This window comes from Ipomoea nil, unplaced genomic scaffold (assembly GCF_001879475.1).
Source record: "Ipomoea nil cultivar Tokyo-kokei standard unplaced genomic scaffold, Asagao_1.1 scaffold1149, whole genome shotgun sequence".
NCBI lineage: Eukaryota > Viridiplantae > Streptophyta > Magnoliopsida > Solanales > Convolvulaceae > Ipomoea > Ipomoea nil.
Window position 1 is genome coordinate 411,604 of NW_017617577.1, and position 17,396 is coordinate 428,999.

Sequence of the window (17,396 nt, forward strand, 5' to 3'; positions counted from 1 at the left end):
CATTACCACTTCCCCCAACAGATTCTTGATGGCATGAAGTCCCTTTCAAAAACTGTTCCTCAAAAAGATAATATATCTCAATAGTGTATATGTCCCTAGCATGTGAAAGGAGCTTCACATGATTCATCACCATAGGTGCCAACCCTTGTGAACAACGCACATTTTCACCGTTTTCCCTACTCCTCCACTCAGAAACTACACTAACAAATGAATTATAAAAATCACACAACCCAGCTGTTTTTGATAATCTTCTAGATATTGAATGATTCGTAGACTCGCTCCTTTGAGATGATAAAATACCACCAGAGAAATATTCTTTACTAAATGCAGGACACCATTTCTCCCTAATAGAATATAGCTTATTTAACCAAACATTTTTATGGCACCCATATTCTGTCATCATCCTGAAAAAAATATAAAGAAAAAAAAAAAGAACATGAATTTAAACCTATACTGTATATTTCTAAGTTGATGATCATATTTCTAAGTAGAGGGGGTATAGGGAATGCCGAATAGATCCAGCTGAGCTCTACAAACAAATACAATCATCAACTGTTAATCACTGACACAGTATCATTTTATCAAATAAGCAGTATCATTTCATACAACCTATAATATCATTTAATATCTAAGGTACTATCAATCAACATACAGAACACAAATTCACCAGAATATAAAACACTACATAATAAATCAGTAAAAATACCTGGTCCAATAAAACTCAAATTCAGCTTCGGTGTCAGTGTACTTCAAAAGAAAATTGAAAAGCTCTAAGAAACCTTTTTTATTTCTCAGACTTTTTATGTGCTTCTTTGAATTCTCCCCAATGTGCCATATACAAAGCCTATGATTTGAATTCGAAAATACTTGTGCGATTCCAGCAGCCATGGCAGCACACTGATCAGTCATTACTGTTTGAGGATGCTTACCACCCATTGATCGTACAAATACTTTGAACAACCAAACAAACGACTCTATCCTCTCATTGAGTAAAAACCCACAACCAAACATCACATTCATGCAATGATGATTCATTCCTACAAAAGGGGCACATATCATATCATATCTATTTGTACGGTATGTTGTATCGTGTACAACTAAATCACCAAACAAATCATAATCAGCCTTCATTTGACCATCCCTCCAGAAAAAGTTACACAGCCTTGCATCCTCATCAAGTTCAAATTCAAAATAGAAATCAGATTCATCCATTTGTCTCCTTCTAAATATCTCAATCAAGCTATTAGAATCAGTGCCATCTAGATGCTTTGCCGAATCTGAATATATCATGTTATACGCATCCCTAGGAGTAAATCAACAAACGGTGACCCTCCTGACTGACATTTTAAGAAGCGAATACCATCCGATAAGGGGACCCCACTCCTCTTCATGTTTTTTAAACATGTCAGCTGATTCTCAGACACTTTCCTATGCGATCTAAGCATATAACTTGATGAAGCCGGACACAGTTCATGGTTATGCTCCTTCACATGTTTAGTAACAACCCATTTCCCATTTGAATCTATATCAAATTGACACATTGCATTACATCCAGACCTAGTAACTATCTTTGAGTAACACTTATTAGGATTGTCTGGTATTATTCTAAAACCAGACTTAGAACAACAAAACACTTAAGTCTTCAAAATCCGAGTGCCAGTAACATAATACTGTTTGCCCTTTCTAGTACTAAACCCCATACGAAACGCATAATCATTGTATTTACCAAATGCATCTTCTATTGATCCAACAGACAGTCCCAACAATTCTTCATTATCTGTGATTTTATTAAAACATCCCTTTAACATTTATACTGAAACTATATATACTACATTAGCATTCTACTAACACTATTGTCCATTAAACATGAAACTGACTACCATGGTTTTAAAAACACAACAAATTCAAAATCAGTTAAGAATCGAACTAAACATTTAACCTGGAATAGCTGACTCTTCAACAATAACATGTTCAGATGTACCATCAACAGCAATCGAATTGTCAAAATCATCTGCAACCAAATAAAATATAAACTGACACTTCAGGTCACTAAAACCGACACTATATTGTTCAATAACCGAAACTACAGCGATATCAGCATGAAACTGCGTAACATGGTCCTGAATACTATAAAACTCAAATAAGAACATGAACAAGACCATTAATGCATTTAATACCTGGAATATACTCATTATCGTCGACAAAATTTGTACACGGAACATCGAACGCAATCGGCGAAATACATTCACCGGCGACCGGAATATGATCTTTACCTGCAACAAAAAAAACCATAACATATCGGCAAATTATACTCAAACAATAACAACATCACACAAGACTGTAATACATAGTATAATGATATACACCTGCAAATACTGAACTGTTCTCATCAACGATCATTGAATTCGAATCAATCTCCTCGATCCTGTTTGTAACTACTATTTTATTCATATTTCCGATCATAGAAAACAATACAACAATTTGACTTATATCAAAACTATATCAATTCGAAGAATCGAATCAGGAACAGATCGAAGAATCATAAGAAAAAGAAAGGAAAAAGGAAAGAACGACAAATCTAATAAAAGGAAAGAAATACGACTTCAAAATAGGAAAATAACGACGACTGATAGAAATTAGCCGTCCGGAAACAATTAACGGCAACGTCTGAACCGCGCCCTAATTAATGGTAAACGGCGTCGTTTCATACCCTCGGTGCATAATGGATTATGCACCGCGGTGCATAATATAATTATGCACCGCGGTGCATAATATAATTTGCCGGGGTCGCGGGCAACAACGGATGCCCGACCTTCTCCTCTTTGAACGACAGCCACCACTAGGCCCAGTCATTATGCACCGGATAGAGCACGCGCGTAGCCTCTGAGACGAGATGCACACGGGTGTGTCGCAAGTGACGTGTCGAGATGGGAAGCCGGCTATGAAAACCAAAAAAACAAATACCCCTAACGCACAGAAATTGCTTGGTCCCCGCGGTGCACACAGCCAGCGTGTACCCTCAGTGTTCACCGTTGATCATGCCACATGCACAGCTGGTAACAGTGCACAAGTTCACAAGATAAGAGAAGTCCACACTTGAACAGTTTTCTAAATCTACTATATATATATATATATATATATATATATATATATATATATATATATATATATATATATATATATATATATATCTATATATATATATATCTACTATACTAATCTACTATCTATCTACTATCTACTATACTAATAAGAGCCCAAGAGAGTTAGGCCTATAATGGGTAGAAAAAATGGTGGTCAAATTTTTTAATCAAATGAATGGCTCAGATTGATCAGATTTTAATTTTTCCTTAAGATTTCCTATCTACTATACTAATAAGAGCCCAAGAGAGTTAGGCCTATAATGGGTAGAAAAAATGGCGGTCAAATTTTTTAATCAAATGAATGGCTCAGATTGATCAGATTTTAATTTTTCCTTAAGATTTCCTAATTTATCCTTAATGAATGTGATTTTCCGTTAACTTTTCCGTTAAATATTATCTTTTCCGTTAATTTCTGTTAGTTCAGCGTTAACTTACTCATTGATTTTAATAAGAATTTAAAGGTCTTAGGTTCGAAACTCATCCCAATCAAAGTTGGCATAATTAGTACTCTATTTTACTCTTATTAAATTAATTAAAAATAATAATTTAGTAGCTACAACAAAAAATAATACATATCATTTTTTAATTTAGAATTATGTGTCTACAATGCCTTTATTCAAAAAAAAATTATTCATTATCAATAAATTAAATAAGGGAAATAATTTCATTAGTTATATTGTATTTATTTTTCTCCAATATAAAAATTCTTTATATTCAAATTAATCAATTGATTATATTTGCTACATTGTCCCTACAATGTCTTTATTAAAAAATAATTCATTATTAATAAATTAATTAAGAGAAATAATTTTATTAGTTATATTGTCTTTATATTTCTCCAATGTAAAATTCTTTACATTCAAATTCATCAATTGATTATATTCACAAATTATCTATTACCTTTTTTTGTGCACTATTTTTTTTAAATTAAATGTCAAAGTTATAATACAAAATAATGCTATATATATTTATTTACCAAGTATTTTATTAATACCATGAAAAAATTAAAAAAAAATATAATTAATAAAGCTAATCATATTAATTACTTGAAGGATTTGTTGACAAAGAGACTATTCAAATCACACAACAAATTGAAGTGAGAACAACTTCGCAATATCCTTGTTTGACAATTAGCAGTTAGCGGTTAGCGTTAGCGGATTATATTCGCGAATTTGACCAGCGAATTATTTCAATGGTTGGTAAAAAGATATTTGAAAAATTAGTTGTTTAGATTAACATGTAAAATGACCTAAGGGTATAATAATAATAATAATAATAGTAATAGTAATAGTAATAGTAATAGTAATAGTAATAGTAATAGTAATAGTAATAGTAATAGTAATAGTAATAGTAATAGTAATAGTAATAGTAATAGTAATAGTAATAGTAATAGTAATAGTAATAGTAATAGTAATAGTAATAGTAATAGTAATAATGTAATGGTAATAGTAATGGTAATAGTAATGGTAATAGTAATAGTAATGATAGTAATGGTAATGGTAATGGTAATGGTAATAGTAATGGTAATAGGTAATGGTAATGGTAATGGTAATGGTATGGTAATGGTAATGGTAATGGTAATGGTAATGGTAATGGTAATGGTAATGGTAATGGTAATGGTAATGGTAATGGTAATGTAATGGTAATGGTAATGGTAATGGTATGTAATGGTAATGGTAATTTTTTTGGTAATGGTTGTAATGGTAATGGTAATGGTAATGGTAATGGTAATGGTAATGGTAATGGTAATGGTAATGGTAATGGTAATGGTAATGGTAATGGTAATGGTAATGGTAATGGTAATGGTAATGGTAATGGTAAATGGTAATGGTAATGGTAATGGTAATGGTAATGGTAATGGTAAAATGGTAATGGTAATGGTAATGGTAATGGTAATGGTAATGGTAATGGTAATGGTAATGGTATGTAATGGTAATGGTAATGGTAATGGTAATGGTAATGGTAATGGTAATGGTAATGGTAATGGTAATGGTAATGGTAATGGTAATGGTAATGTATGGTAATGGTAATGGTAATGTAATGTAATGGTAATGGTAATGGTAATGGTAATGGTAATGGTAATGGTAATGGTAATGGTAATGGTAATGGTAATGGTAATGGTAATGGTAATGGTAATGTAATGGTAATGGTAATGGTAATGGTAATGGTAATGGTAATGGTAATGGTAATGGTAATGGTAATGGTAATGGTAATGGTAATGGTAATGGTAATGGTAATGGTAATGGTAATGGTAATGGTAATGGTAATGGTAATGGTAATGGTAATGGTAATGGTAATGGTAATGGTAATGGTAATGGTAATGGTAATGGTAATGGTAATGGTAAAATGGTAATGGTAATGGTAATGTAATGGTAATGGTAATGGTAATGGTAATGGTAATGGTAATGGTAATGGGTAATGGTAATGGTAATGGTAATGGTAATGAATGGTAATGGTAATGATGGTAATGGTAATAATGGTAATGGTAATGTAATAGGTAATGGTAATGGTAATGGTAATTTGGTAATGGTAATGGTAATGTTGGTAATGGTAATGGTAATGGTAATGGTAATGGTAATGGTAAAATGGTAAAAATGGTAATGGTAATGGTAATGGTAATGGTAATGGTAAATGGTAATGGTAATGGTAATGGTAATGGTAATGGGTAATGGTAATGGTAATGGTAATGGTAATGGTAATGGTAATGTAATGGTAATGGTAATGGTAATGGTAATGGTAATGGTAATGTAATGGTAATGGTAATGTAATAATGTAAAAAATGTAATGGTAATGGTAAATGGTAATGGTAATGGTAATGGTAATGGTAATGGTAATGGTAATGGTAATGGTAATGTAATGGTAATGGTAATGGTAATGGTAATGGTAATGGTAATGGTAATAATGGTAAAATGGTAATGGTAATGGTAATGGTAATGGTAATGGTAATGGTAATGGTAAAATGGTAATGGTAATGGTAATGGTAATGGTAATGGTAATGGTAATGGTAATGGTAATGTAATGGTAATGGTAATGGTAATGGTAATGGTAATGTAATGGTAATGGTAATGGTAATGGTAATGGTAATGGTAATGGTAATGGTAATGGTAATGGTAATGGTAATGGTAATGGTAATGGTAATAATGGTAATGGTAATGGTAATGGTAATGGTAATGGTAATGTAATGGTAATGGTAATGGTAATGGTAATGGTAATGGTAATGGTAATGGTAATGGTAATGGTAATGGTAATGGTAAAATGGTAATGGTAATGGTAATGGTAATGGTAATGTAATGGTAATGGTAATGGTAATGGTAATGGTAATGGTAATGGTAATGGTAATGGTAATGGTAATGGTAATGGTAATGGTAATAGTAATAGTAATAGTAATAGTAATAGTAATAGTAATAGTAATAGTAATAGTAATAGTAATAGTAATAGTAATAGTAATAGTAATAGTAATAGTAATAGTAATAGTAATAGTAATAGTAATAGTAATAGTAATAGTAATAGTAATAGTAATAGTAATAGTAATAGTAATAGTAATAGTAATAATAATAATAATAATTGTTTTAAAAAATAAAAAATATAAAATATAATTAAGTCAATCATATTAACTATTTGGGAGATTTATTGACAAAAAGAGTATTCAAATCACACAACAAATTGAAGTGTGAAACTATCTCGCAATGTACTTGTTTGGCAATCAGTAGTTACCTCTTCAACATTAGTATATACGGAATATTTAATAATTTATGCCTTAATTTTTTTTTTCTTTCCCTTATGTCCTGTATTTGGTTTTAACCATACCTATACAATTATTTTATTGACAACTATAATTAATCTTGACTATATTATCTTGCATTTGTAAACTTAGAATTGCCTATTTAAATACACAAATTTAACATTCAATTATCTATGCATGAATAATTCCAATATAATCTTGCATTGATATACTTTAAAATACTTATTTAAAAAAATATTGGGCATTATCTCAATCGCGCAATGCGCGTAAAAATTTTTAGTATATATATCCACTATACTAATAAGATCCCAAGAGAGTTAGGCCTATAATGAGTAGAAAAATGGCGGTCAAATTTTTTAATCAAATGAATGGCTCAGATTGATCAGATTTTAAATTTTCCTTAAGATTTACTAATTTATCCTTAATGAATATGATTATCCGTTAACTTTTCCGTTAAATATTATTTTTCCGTTACTTTCTGTTAGTTCACCGTTAACTTACTCATTGATTTCAATAAGAAAGGTCTTAGGTTCGAACCTCATCCTAATCAAAGTTGGCATAATTAGTACTTTATTTAGTCTTATTAAATTAAATAATAATTTAGTAGCTACAACAAAAAATAAAGCATATGCATTTCTTTAATTTAGAATTATGTGTCTACAATGTCGTTATTCAAAAAAAATTATTCATTAAAATAAGAGAAATAATTTCATTTGTTATATTGTGTTTATTTTTCTCCAATATAAAAATTCTTTACATTCAAATTCATCAATTGATTATGTTCGCTACATTGTCCCTACAATGTCTTTACTAAAAAAGAAAAATTATTCATTATCAATAAATTAATTAAGAGACATAATTTTATTAGTTCTATTGTCTTTAAATTTCTCCAAGTAAAAATTCTTTACATTCAAATTTCAAATTCATCAATTGATTATATTCACTACATTGTCTATTATTTTTTGTGCACTATTTTTTAATTAAATATAAAAGTTATAATACAAAATAATGCTAAATAGTTGTTTACCAAGTATTTTATTAATACCATGAAAAATTTTAAAAAATATAATTATGTGTCTACAATGTCGTTATTCAAAAAAAATTATTCATTAAAATAAGAGAAATAATTTCATTTGTTATATTGTGTTTATTTTTCTCCAATATAAAAATTCTTTACATTCAAATTCATCAATTGATTATGTTCGCTTCATTGTCCCTACAATGTCTTTACTAAAAAAGAAAAATTATTCATTATCAATAAATTAATTAAGAGACATAATTTTATTAGTTCTATTGTCTTTAAATTTCTCCAAGTAAAAATTCTTTACATTCAAATTTCAAATTCATCAATTGATTATATTCACTACATTGTCTATTATTTTTTGTGCACTATTTTTTAATTAAAAATATAAAAGTTATAATACAAAATAATGCTATATAGTTGTTTACCAAGTATTTTATTGATACCATGAAAAATTTTAAAAAATATAATTAATAAAGCCAATCATATTAACTATCAGAGGGATTTGTTGACAATGAGAGTATTCAAATCACACAACAAATTGAAGTGAGAATTACCTCGCAATGTACTTGTTTGACAATCAGCAGTTAGCGTTAGCGGATTATATTAGCGAATTTGACCAGCGAATTATATCAACGGTTGGTAAAAAAATATTTGAAAAAATTAGTTGTTGTTTAGATTAACATGTAAAATGACCTAAGAGTATACATATAATAATAATAATAATAATAATAATAATAATAATAATAATAATAATAATAATAATAATAACAATAATAATAATAATAAAAATAGTTTTAAAAAAATAAAAATAAAATAAAAAAATATATATAATTAAGTCAATCATATTAACTACTTGAGGGATTTATTGACAAAAAGAGTATTCAAATCACACAACAAATTGAAGTATTAAACTACCTCGCAATGTCCTTGTTTGGAAATCAGCAATTAACTTTTCAATATTAGTATATATTTAATATTTTATGCCCTAATTTTAATTTACTTTCCCTTATGTCCCGTATTCGGTTTCAACTATACCTATACAATTATTTTATTCACAATTATAATCAATATTGACTATATTATCTTAGCATTTGTAAATTTAGAATTGCCTATTTAAATACGTAAATTTAACATTCAATTATCTATGCACGAACAATTCTAATATAATCTTGCTTTGATATACTTTAAAGTACTTATTTAAAAAAAAAAAACATTGGGCATTATCTCAATCGCGCAATGCGCGTAAAAAACTAGGTTATATTTTTTAGTGCGTAACTTTTCCGTTAAATATTATGTTTTCCGTTAATTTTTGTTAGTTCACCGTTAACTTACTCATTGATTTCAATAAGAAAGGGCTTAGGTTCGAACCACATCCCAACCAAAGTTGGCATAATTAGTACTCTATTTTACTCTTATTAAATTATATATATAATAATTTAGTAGCTACAAAAAAAAAAAATACATATGCATTTCGTTAATTTAGAATTATGTGTCTACAATGTCTTTATTCAAAAAAAAATATTCATTATCAATAAATTGAATAAGAGAAATAATTTCATTAGTTATATTGTATTTATTTTTCTCAAATATAAAAATTCTTTACATTCAAATTCATCCATTGATTATATTCGCTACATTGTCCCTACAATGTCTTTCTAAAAAAAAAAGTTATTCAATATCAATAAATTAATTAAGAGAAATAATTTTATTAGTTATATTGTCTTTATATTTCTCCAATGTAAAAATTCTTTACATTCAAATTCGTCAATTGATTATATATTAGCTACATTGTCTATTATCTTTTTTGTGCACTATTTTTAATTAAATATCAAAGTTATAATACAAAATAATGATATATATTTATTTACCAAGTATTTTATTAATACCATGACAAAAATAAAAAATATATAATTAATAAAGTCAATCATATTAACTACTTGAGGGATTTGTTGACAAAGAGAGTATTCAAATCACACAACAAATTGAAGTGAGAACTATCTCGCAATGTCCTTGTTTGACAATCATCTGTTAGCGGTTAGTGTTAGCGGATTATATTAGCGAATTTGACCAACGAATTATATAACCGATTGGTAAAAATATATTTGAAAAAATTAACTGTTTAGATTAACATGTAAAATGACCTAAGGGTATATATATATATATATATATATATATATATATATATATATATATATATATATATATATATATATATATATATATATATATATATATATATATACTAATATAATACTAATAAGAGCCCAAGAGATTAGGCCTATAATGGGTAGAAAAAATGGCGCTCAAATTTTTTAATCAAATGAATGGCTCAGATTGATCAGATTTTAATTTTTTCTTAAGATTTACTAATTTATCCTTAATGAATATGATTTTCCGTTAACTTTTCCGTTCAATATTATCTTTTCCGTTAATTTCTGTTAGTTTACCGTTAATTTACTCATTGATTTCAATAAGAAATGTCTTAGGTTCGAATCACATCCTAATCAAAGTTGACATAATTAGTACTCTATTTTACTCTTATTAAATTATAAATAATAATTTAGTAGTTACAACAAAAAATAATACATATGCATTTCTTTAATTTAGAATTATGTGTCTACAATGTCTTTATTCAAAAAAATTTATTCATTATCAATAAATTAAATAAGAGAAATAATTTCATTAGTTATATTGTTTTTATTTTTCTCCAATATAAAAAAATTTTTATATTCAAATTCATCAATTGATTATATTTGCAACATTGTCCCTACAATATCTTTATTAAAAAAAAATTAGTCATTATCAATAAATTAATTAAGATAAATAATTTTATTAGTTATATTGTCTTTATTTTTCTCCAATGTAAAAATTCTTTACATTCAAATTCATCAATTGATTATATTCACTACATTGTCTATTACTCCATATATTTTTTGTGCACTATTTTTTTTAATTAAATATCAAAGTTACAATACAAAATAATGTTATATATTTATTTACCAAGTATTTTATTAATACCATGAAAAATTTAAAAACATATAATTAATAAAGCCAATCATATTAACTACTTCATGAATTTGTTGACAAAGAGAGTATTCAAATCACACAACAAATTGAAGTGAGAACTATCTTGCAATGTCCTTGTTTGACAATCAGCAATTAGCGGTTAGGGTTAGCGGATTTGACCAGCGAATTATATCAACGGTTGGTAAAAAGATATTTAAAAAAATTAGCTGTTTAGATTAACATGTAAAATAACCTAAGGGTATATATAATAACAACAACAACAACAACAACAACACTAATAATAATAATAATAATAATAATAATAATAATAATAATAATAATTATTATTATTATTATTATTATTATTATTATTATTATTATTGTTATTATTATTGTTATTATTATTATTATTATTGTTTTAAAAAATAAAAAAATAAAAAATATAATTAAGCCAATCATATTAACTATTTGGGGGATTTTTTGATGAAAAGAATATTCAAATCACACAAAAAATTGAAGTGGAAAACTACCTCGTAATATCATTGTTTGACAATCAACGGTTAGTTCTTCAATATTAGTATATATTTAATATTTTATGCCCTAATTTTTATTTGCTCTCCCTTATGTCCCATATTTGGTCTTAATGACAATTATAATCAATCTTGACTATATTATCTTCCATTTGTAAACTTAGAATTACCTATTTAAATATGCAAATTCAACATTCAAATTATCTGTGCATAAACAATTCCAATATAATCTTGCCTTGATATATACTTTAAAGTACTTATTTAAAAAAAAAATATTGGGCATTATCCCAATCGCGCAATGCACGTAAAAAACTAATATATATATATATATATATATATATATATATATATATATATATATATATATATATATATATATATATATATATATATATACTAGTATTTTTTTATGCGATGTGCAAAAAATAGGTGCCCAATATTAATACATTATATTAAAATTTTAAATTTATTTAGATTTTAGATATTTAAATTAGTCTTAATAATAATAATAATAATAATAATAATAATAATAATAATAATAATAATAATAATAATAATAATATAAATCATTTTTATAAATTTGATATTTATATTTTAGGTAATAATTAACATATAACTCAAATATATAATGTAAATATATTATTATTAATGAAGAAGATAAGAAAATATATGGTGGATGCATGTGCATGGTAACAATAGTGGAAAAGATAACGGAAGTTATAACGGTAGGGGTATGTTTGTCCAAAATATTTTAATGAACAACCTTTATAGCATAATGTACAAAAAAACTTGACGGAAAAAACGGACATAAATGAGGGGTATAACTTTCATTCACACTTATTATGTTTATATATATATATATATATATATATATATATATATATATATATATATATATATATATATATATATATATATAGGAAAGGGTTCATGTGCGGGTATAGCTTCCCGTGCGGTTAGATTTGAGTCGTTGATCAAATCTAGATCAACGGCTCAAATCAATGAAAATTTAAAAAAAAAAATGCGTGTCTGGAAAAAAGCCACGCACCTTTAAGTGTTAGATCTTAAGCACAAACTCACGCACATTAAGTACAAAACACACGCACATTAAGCACAATCTCACGCACATTAAGCACAAAACTCACGCATTTAAGTATTAATTCACAGACCTTAAGTTTCAACAACTACTGACATTAAACACAAACTCACATACATTAAGTACAAAACTCACGCACATTAAACACAAAACACACGCACTTTAAGTATTAACTCATAGACTTTAAGATTCAACAATTACTGACATTAATCACTAACCTCACACACATTAAGCACAAACCCTACGCAAATTAAGCATAAACTCCACTCACATTAAGAACAAATCTCACGCACCTTAAACACAAAAGCCCACACTTTAAGTTTTACCAACTACTCACAATAAGTACAACCCCACGCACATTAAACACAAAACTCACGCAACTTATGCACAAGACTCACGCATCTTATATACAAAACTCACGCACATTAATCACAGAACCACTCACATTAATTTTGACCTAGATTCAAAAATTACAAAATTGCCACCGCGTATTTTTTTTTTTTTTAAATTCTGGTAATCCTGGACCCCTGATTTAAGCGAGATGAATGGCCCAGATTAAACCGCACAACCGCACCTGAGCACTCTAATCGCACCAGAACCTAATTCTATATATATATATATATATATATAGACACACACACACACACACGCGCTAGTTTTTTCTACGCGCTTTGCGCGAAAACTTGTGCCCAATGTTGTAACTCTATTAGTAAATCATTTTGAAATGGATAAATTGCATTTGTTTTGTTTTTTTTTTTATTTCACGAATTTTTATATATATTGATGTAATTTTTTTTTTTGATTTTTTTTTTTCACAAGAAATACAAATTTATTATGATGAATATATACATTTGTAAGTTTTAAGGTATTAAACATTATTTTACAAGTATTTTCTACTTGTGTTATTTAGTTAACATGTATTTTTCATTATTTCCAATCTCACATAAAAGTATGTTACATACTGGTCCTATAAGTTTTTAAAATTAAAGTGTCAAATGATGTAACTATTAGGCAGTGTATTTTTATGAAGAAAGGACATTGATGCAAAGACAATTGTAAATAACTGAATAAAATTTGTTTAAATGTCTTTTTCTTCTGGTTAGAGTTTTACCCTTTCTAAATTCATATTGTTGTAGGGACATTGAATAATATGTGAGCCATCGCATCCTGTATCCTAACAAGATTAAAGTTGTGTTAATTTACCATTAGCAAACATTTAAGGACATATGTAGTATAAAAATTACATTATAAAATTGTAGGACTCTTGGTCATTTTTAAATCTAGCTGTTAGAGTTGAAATATTTATATATTTTAGGTTTCATAAGTATAAATACTTGATTGTAATTAAATGTCGCTTTGCTTAGAAGAACATATATATATATATATATATATATATATATATATATATATATATATATATATGAGGCGATTATGTACATTACATTAGGAATAAATTATTTTTAAAAGAGATTTAGAATGTAAAATAAAAATTTTAAACAACTGAATAGTTAGTTTACATGAATGTTAAGAAAATAATTTTTTTAAAGAACCAAAGGTCAAAGGTTCTTTCGTTTAGGGAAAAATAAATTATCCTTTTAATCTATTGTCTAATTGGAGCTTGTGGATGTTTATTGTTGTTTATAGCAACTTATTAAGTTGTCCATATTTCACTTTTTATATTTAAATTTTAGTGGTATTCTAACTTTATAAAATATGATTTTTCATCTTCATAATTTTTGAAACTATAAAATCATGTTTTCGAATAATTTTGAATACCTTGTAGTTTCTTGCACTTTTGCCATCAGAGTAGAACAATTTCATGCATTATGTGGTTGTTCATTTGATAATTGTTGTTTATAGCAACTTATTAAGTTTTCCATATTTCACTTTTTATATTTTTTTTGAAACAAACACAAACGCCATATATTACTACCTTAGCAAACTCGAGATACAATCAGGCGGGGTACTAAACCATACCCCGGAGACAGACAAAGAACCGGTCGCCCGAGTTAACTCATGAGCCACGCGATTCGCTGATCTCCTGACATGGGAGATCCTAACATTCCCCATCTCTCTAGCAATCGACACACATTGCTTAATGACTAAACCAACATAAGAAAGATCGGAAATACAAGAATTGAAAGCCGTACAAAAATTTAAACAATCAGACTCCAAGAAAATAGCATTATAATTCTGAGTCTTAAGCCATGTTAACGCCTCCCGAACTCCTATGGCCTCCGCCATGTAAGGATCGTCCACACTATCCAAATGCCCCTTCTTTGCCGCGACAAAAAGTCCATCATGATTACGCACGACGATCCCATAACTCGCACCTCCCCCGACCATTGCGGCATCGACATTGCATTTGACGGCTTGGCTCGGTGGTGGGGTCCAAGTACCAGTAGTGGCTATAACAGGAGGAAGGTTACCGGCGATCTCTTTTCAGCTAGCTTGCACACGAAGAAATTGCTCATGAATCTCATTCCCCGGCACCTGTTTTCCATTCCATACAACCTCGTTGCGCGTTGTCCAAACGGTCCATAGTACAGCTGCCGCATGCACAGCCACCTCCGTAGATATGCTACCAATTTTATACGACAGAAAGTCTGAAAAAGAGCGTCCTTGTAGGACGTCCGTAGCTCCCCAGACCTGCTCCGCAAACACACATTGACAAAAAATATGAACTTGCGTTTCAGCTATGTAGCCGCACAAAGGACAACCTCCACCAATCCAGACATTCTTAGAACTTAGGTTGTCGCGCACCGGTAAAATATTACGGGCACATCGCCAAAGAAAGTTCCTTACCTTCGGGGGAATTGACAACGACCATAGTGCCTTACATGCATTAAAGCCCTCCGAGGGGTCTTGCGAATTCGTCACGTCTGTTAGCATGCGATATACGTTTTTCACAGTATAGCATCCACGGATATCTCCAACCCACTGCCAATTATCACGGAATTGCGTATTCACCGGAGTCGCCATAATTCTGGGCACATCCGCGTTCAGAAAAATGTCCCTAATAATATCAGCATCCCAGTGTCCCTGTTCATTCAAAAGTCCACTCACCCTCGCCTCCTGTAGATGTTCCACATAAGGAGTATGCAATTTAACACTCGAAGCTCCAGCTAGCCAGTCCCAGCCGCAAATCTTTGTATCACGGCCATCACCAATGCGGCGTGCAATACCCATCTCGAGAACACTCTTGCCAGCATGAATGCTACGCCAAATAAAACTCGAGTTACCTCCTAGTGGCGCTCCCATAAAATCCATTGTGGGATAATACCTCGCCTTCAACAGCCGACTGACTAACGTATCGGGATGGATTAATAATCTCCAACCTTGTTTAGCCAACAAAGCAATATTGAACTCATGTAGCTTTTTGAAACCGAGGACACCTTTCAATTTTGGAGTGCACATTCTACTCCAGCTCAGCCAGTGTATCCCTCGTTTGCCCGGCCCACCTCCGCCCCACCAGTACCTATTATAAAGCTTTTCAAGTGTATTGCAAACCCACAAAGGCAGAAGGAAAACCGACATGGTGAAAATCGGTAATGCTTGTGCAATGCTCTTGAGCAAAACCTCTTTACCGGCACGGGAAAGGAGTTTATTTTTCCATGCACCAATTCTAGCTCGGACTTTGATTTCGATATAGCGGAAAATTTCAGTTTTGTTGCGGCCCAACACCGACGGGAGACCCAAATACCTCCCCAAATCCGCCGCTTCAGGCACACCGATGATCCCAGAGACAACGGAGCGAATAGCTGTGGATGTATTGAAGCATTACACTGCACTGGACTTTTCAAAATTGATGAGCTGTCCCGAGGCCAGACTGTAAGTGTCTAAGCATTCTCTGATTTTTTGCGCTTCATGGTCGTTTGCCCTGAAAAAAAGCAAGCTATCGTCAGCAAAAAAGAGGTGAGTAATGGCCGGTGCTCCCCGGGCCACTCTCACACCATGAATGTCTCCACGTGTCTTCGCCTGTTGCAGAAGGGTGGAAAAACCCTCGGCACAAATGATGAACAAATAGGGGGACAATGGGTCGCCTTGACGAATACCCCGGGTAAGTTGAACCTGCCCCGCTACCTCCCCGTTCACCAAAATAGAATAGCTCACTGAATTGATACACAACATTAATAAGTCCACCCAGTCCCTCTCAAACCCCAGTGGCCTCAGCATACCCTCCAAAAAAGGCCATTCCATCCTATCGTAGGCTTTGGCCATATCAAGCTTAAGGGCAGCCCACCCCTGAGCTCCCACCATTTTCCTACGTAGATAGTGGCCTATCTCCCCGGCTACGATAATATTATCAGTGAGTAACCGGTTGGGGACAAACGCACTTTGTGACTGGGAAACCACTTGATCTAGACAACCTTTCAGTCTATTAGCTAGCATTTTAGCTAGCACCTTGTAAACCACATTACAAAGTGCTATAGGCCGTAAGTCCGACACTTTCTCCGGCACATCTTTTTTGGGGATTAGGACAATATTCGAAACATTCAGCCTTGATGGGAAGTTTTTATTCTCTACACAGGATAGAATGAACATGGACAGATCATGGCTAAGTACCGGCCAAAAATGTTGAAAAAAGGCTGGTGACATACCGTCCGGGCCTGGAGCCTTATCCGGTTTCATGTCAAACAAGGCCGATTTAACGTCATCAATTGTGAAGGGTTGCGACATAGAGACTTTCATCTCAGTTGTCACCTGTTGACGTACCCGGTCAAAAAGATTTGCATCACACGTGCCAGAGCAAAATATCTGTTCAAAGTACCTGAGAATCGCGGTGTTCATTGCCGTCCCCTCAGTCCAGTTGCCTTCATGATCTTTAACTCGAGAAAGGAGGTTGCGCTTACGC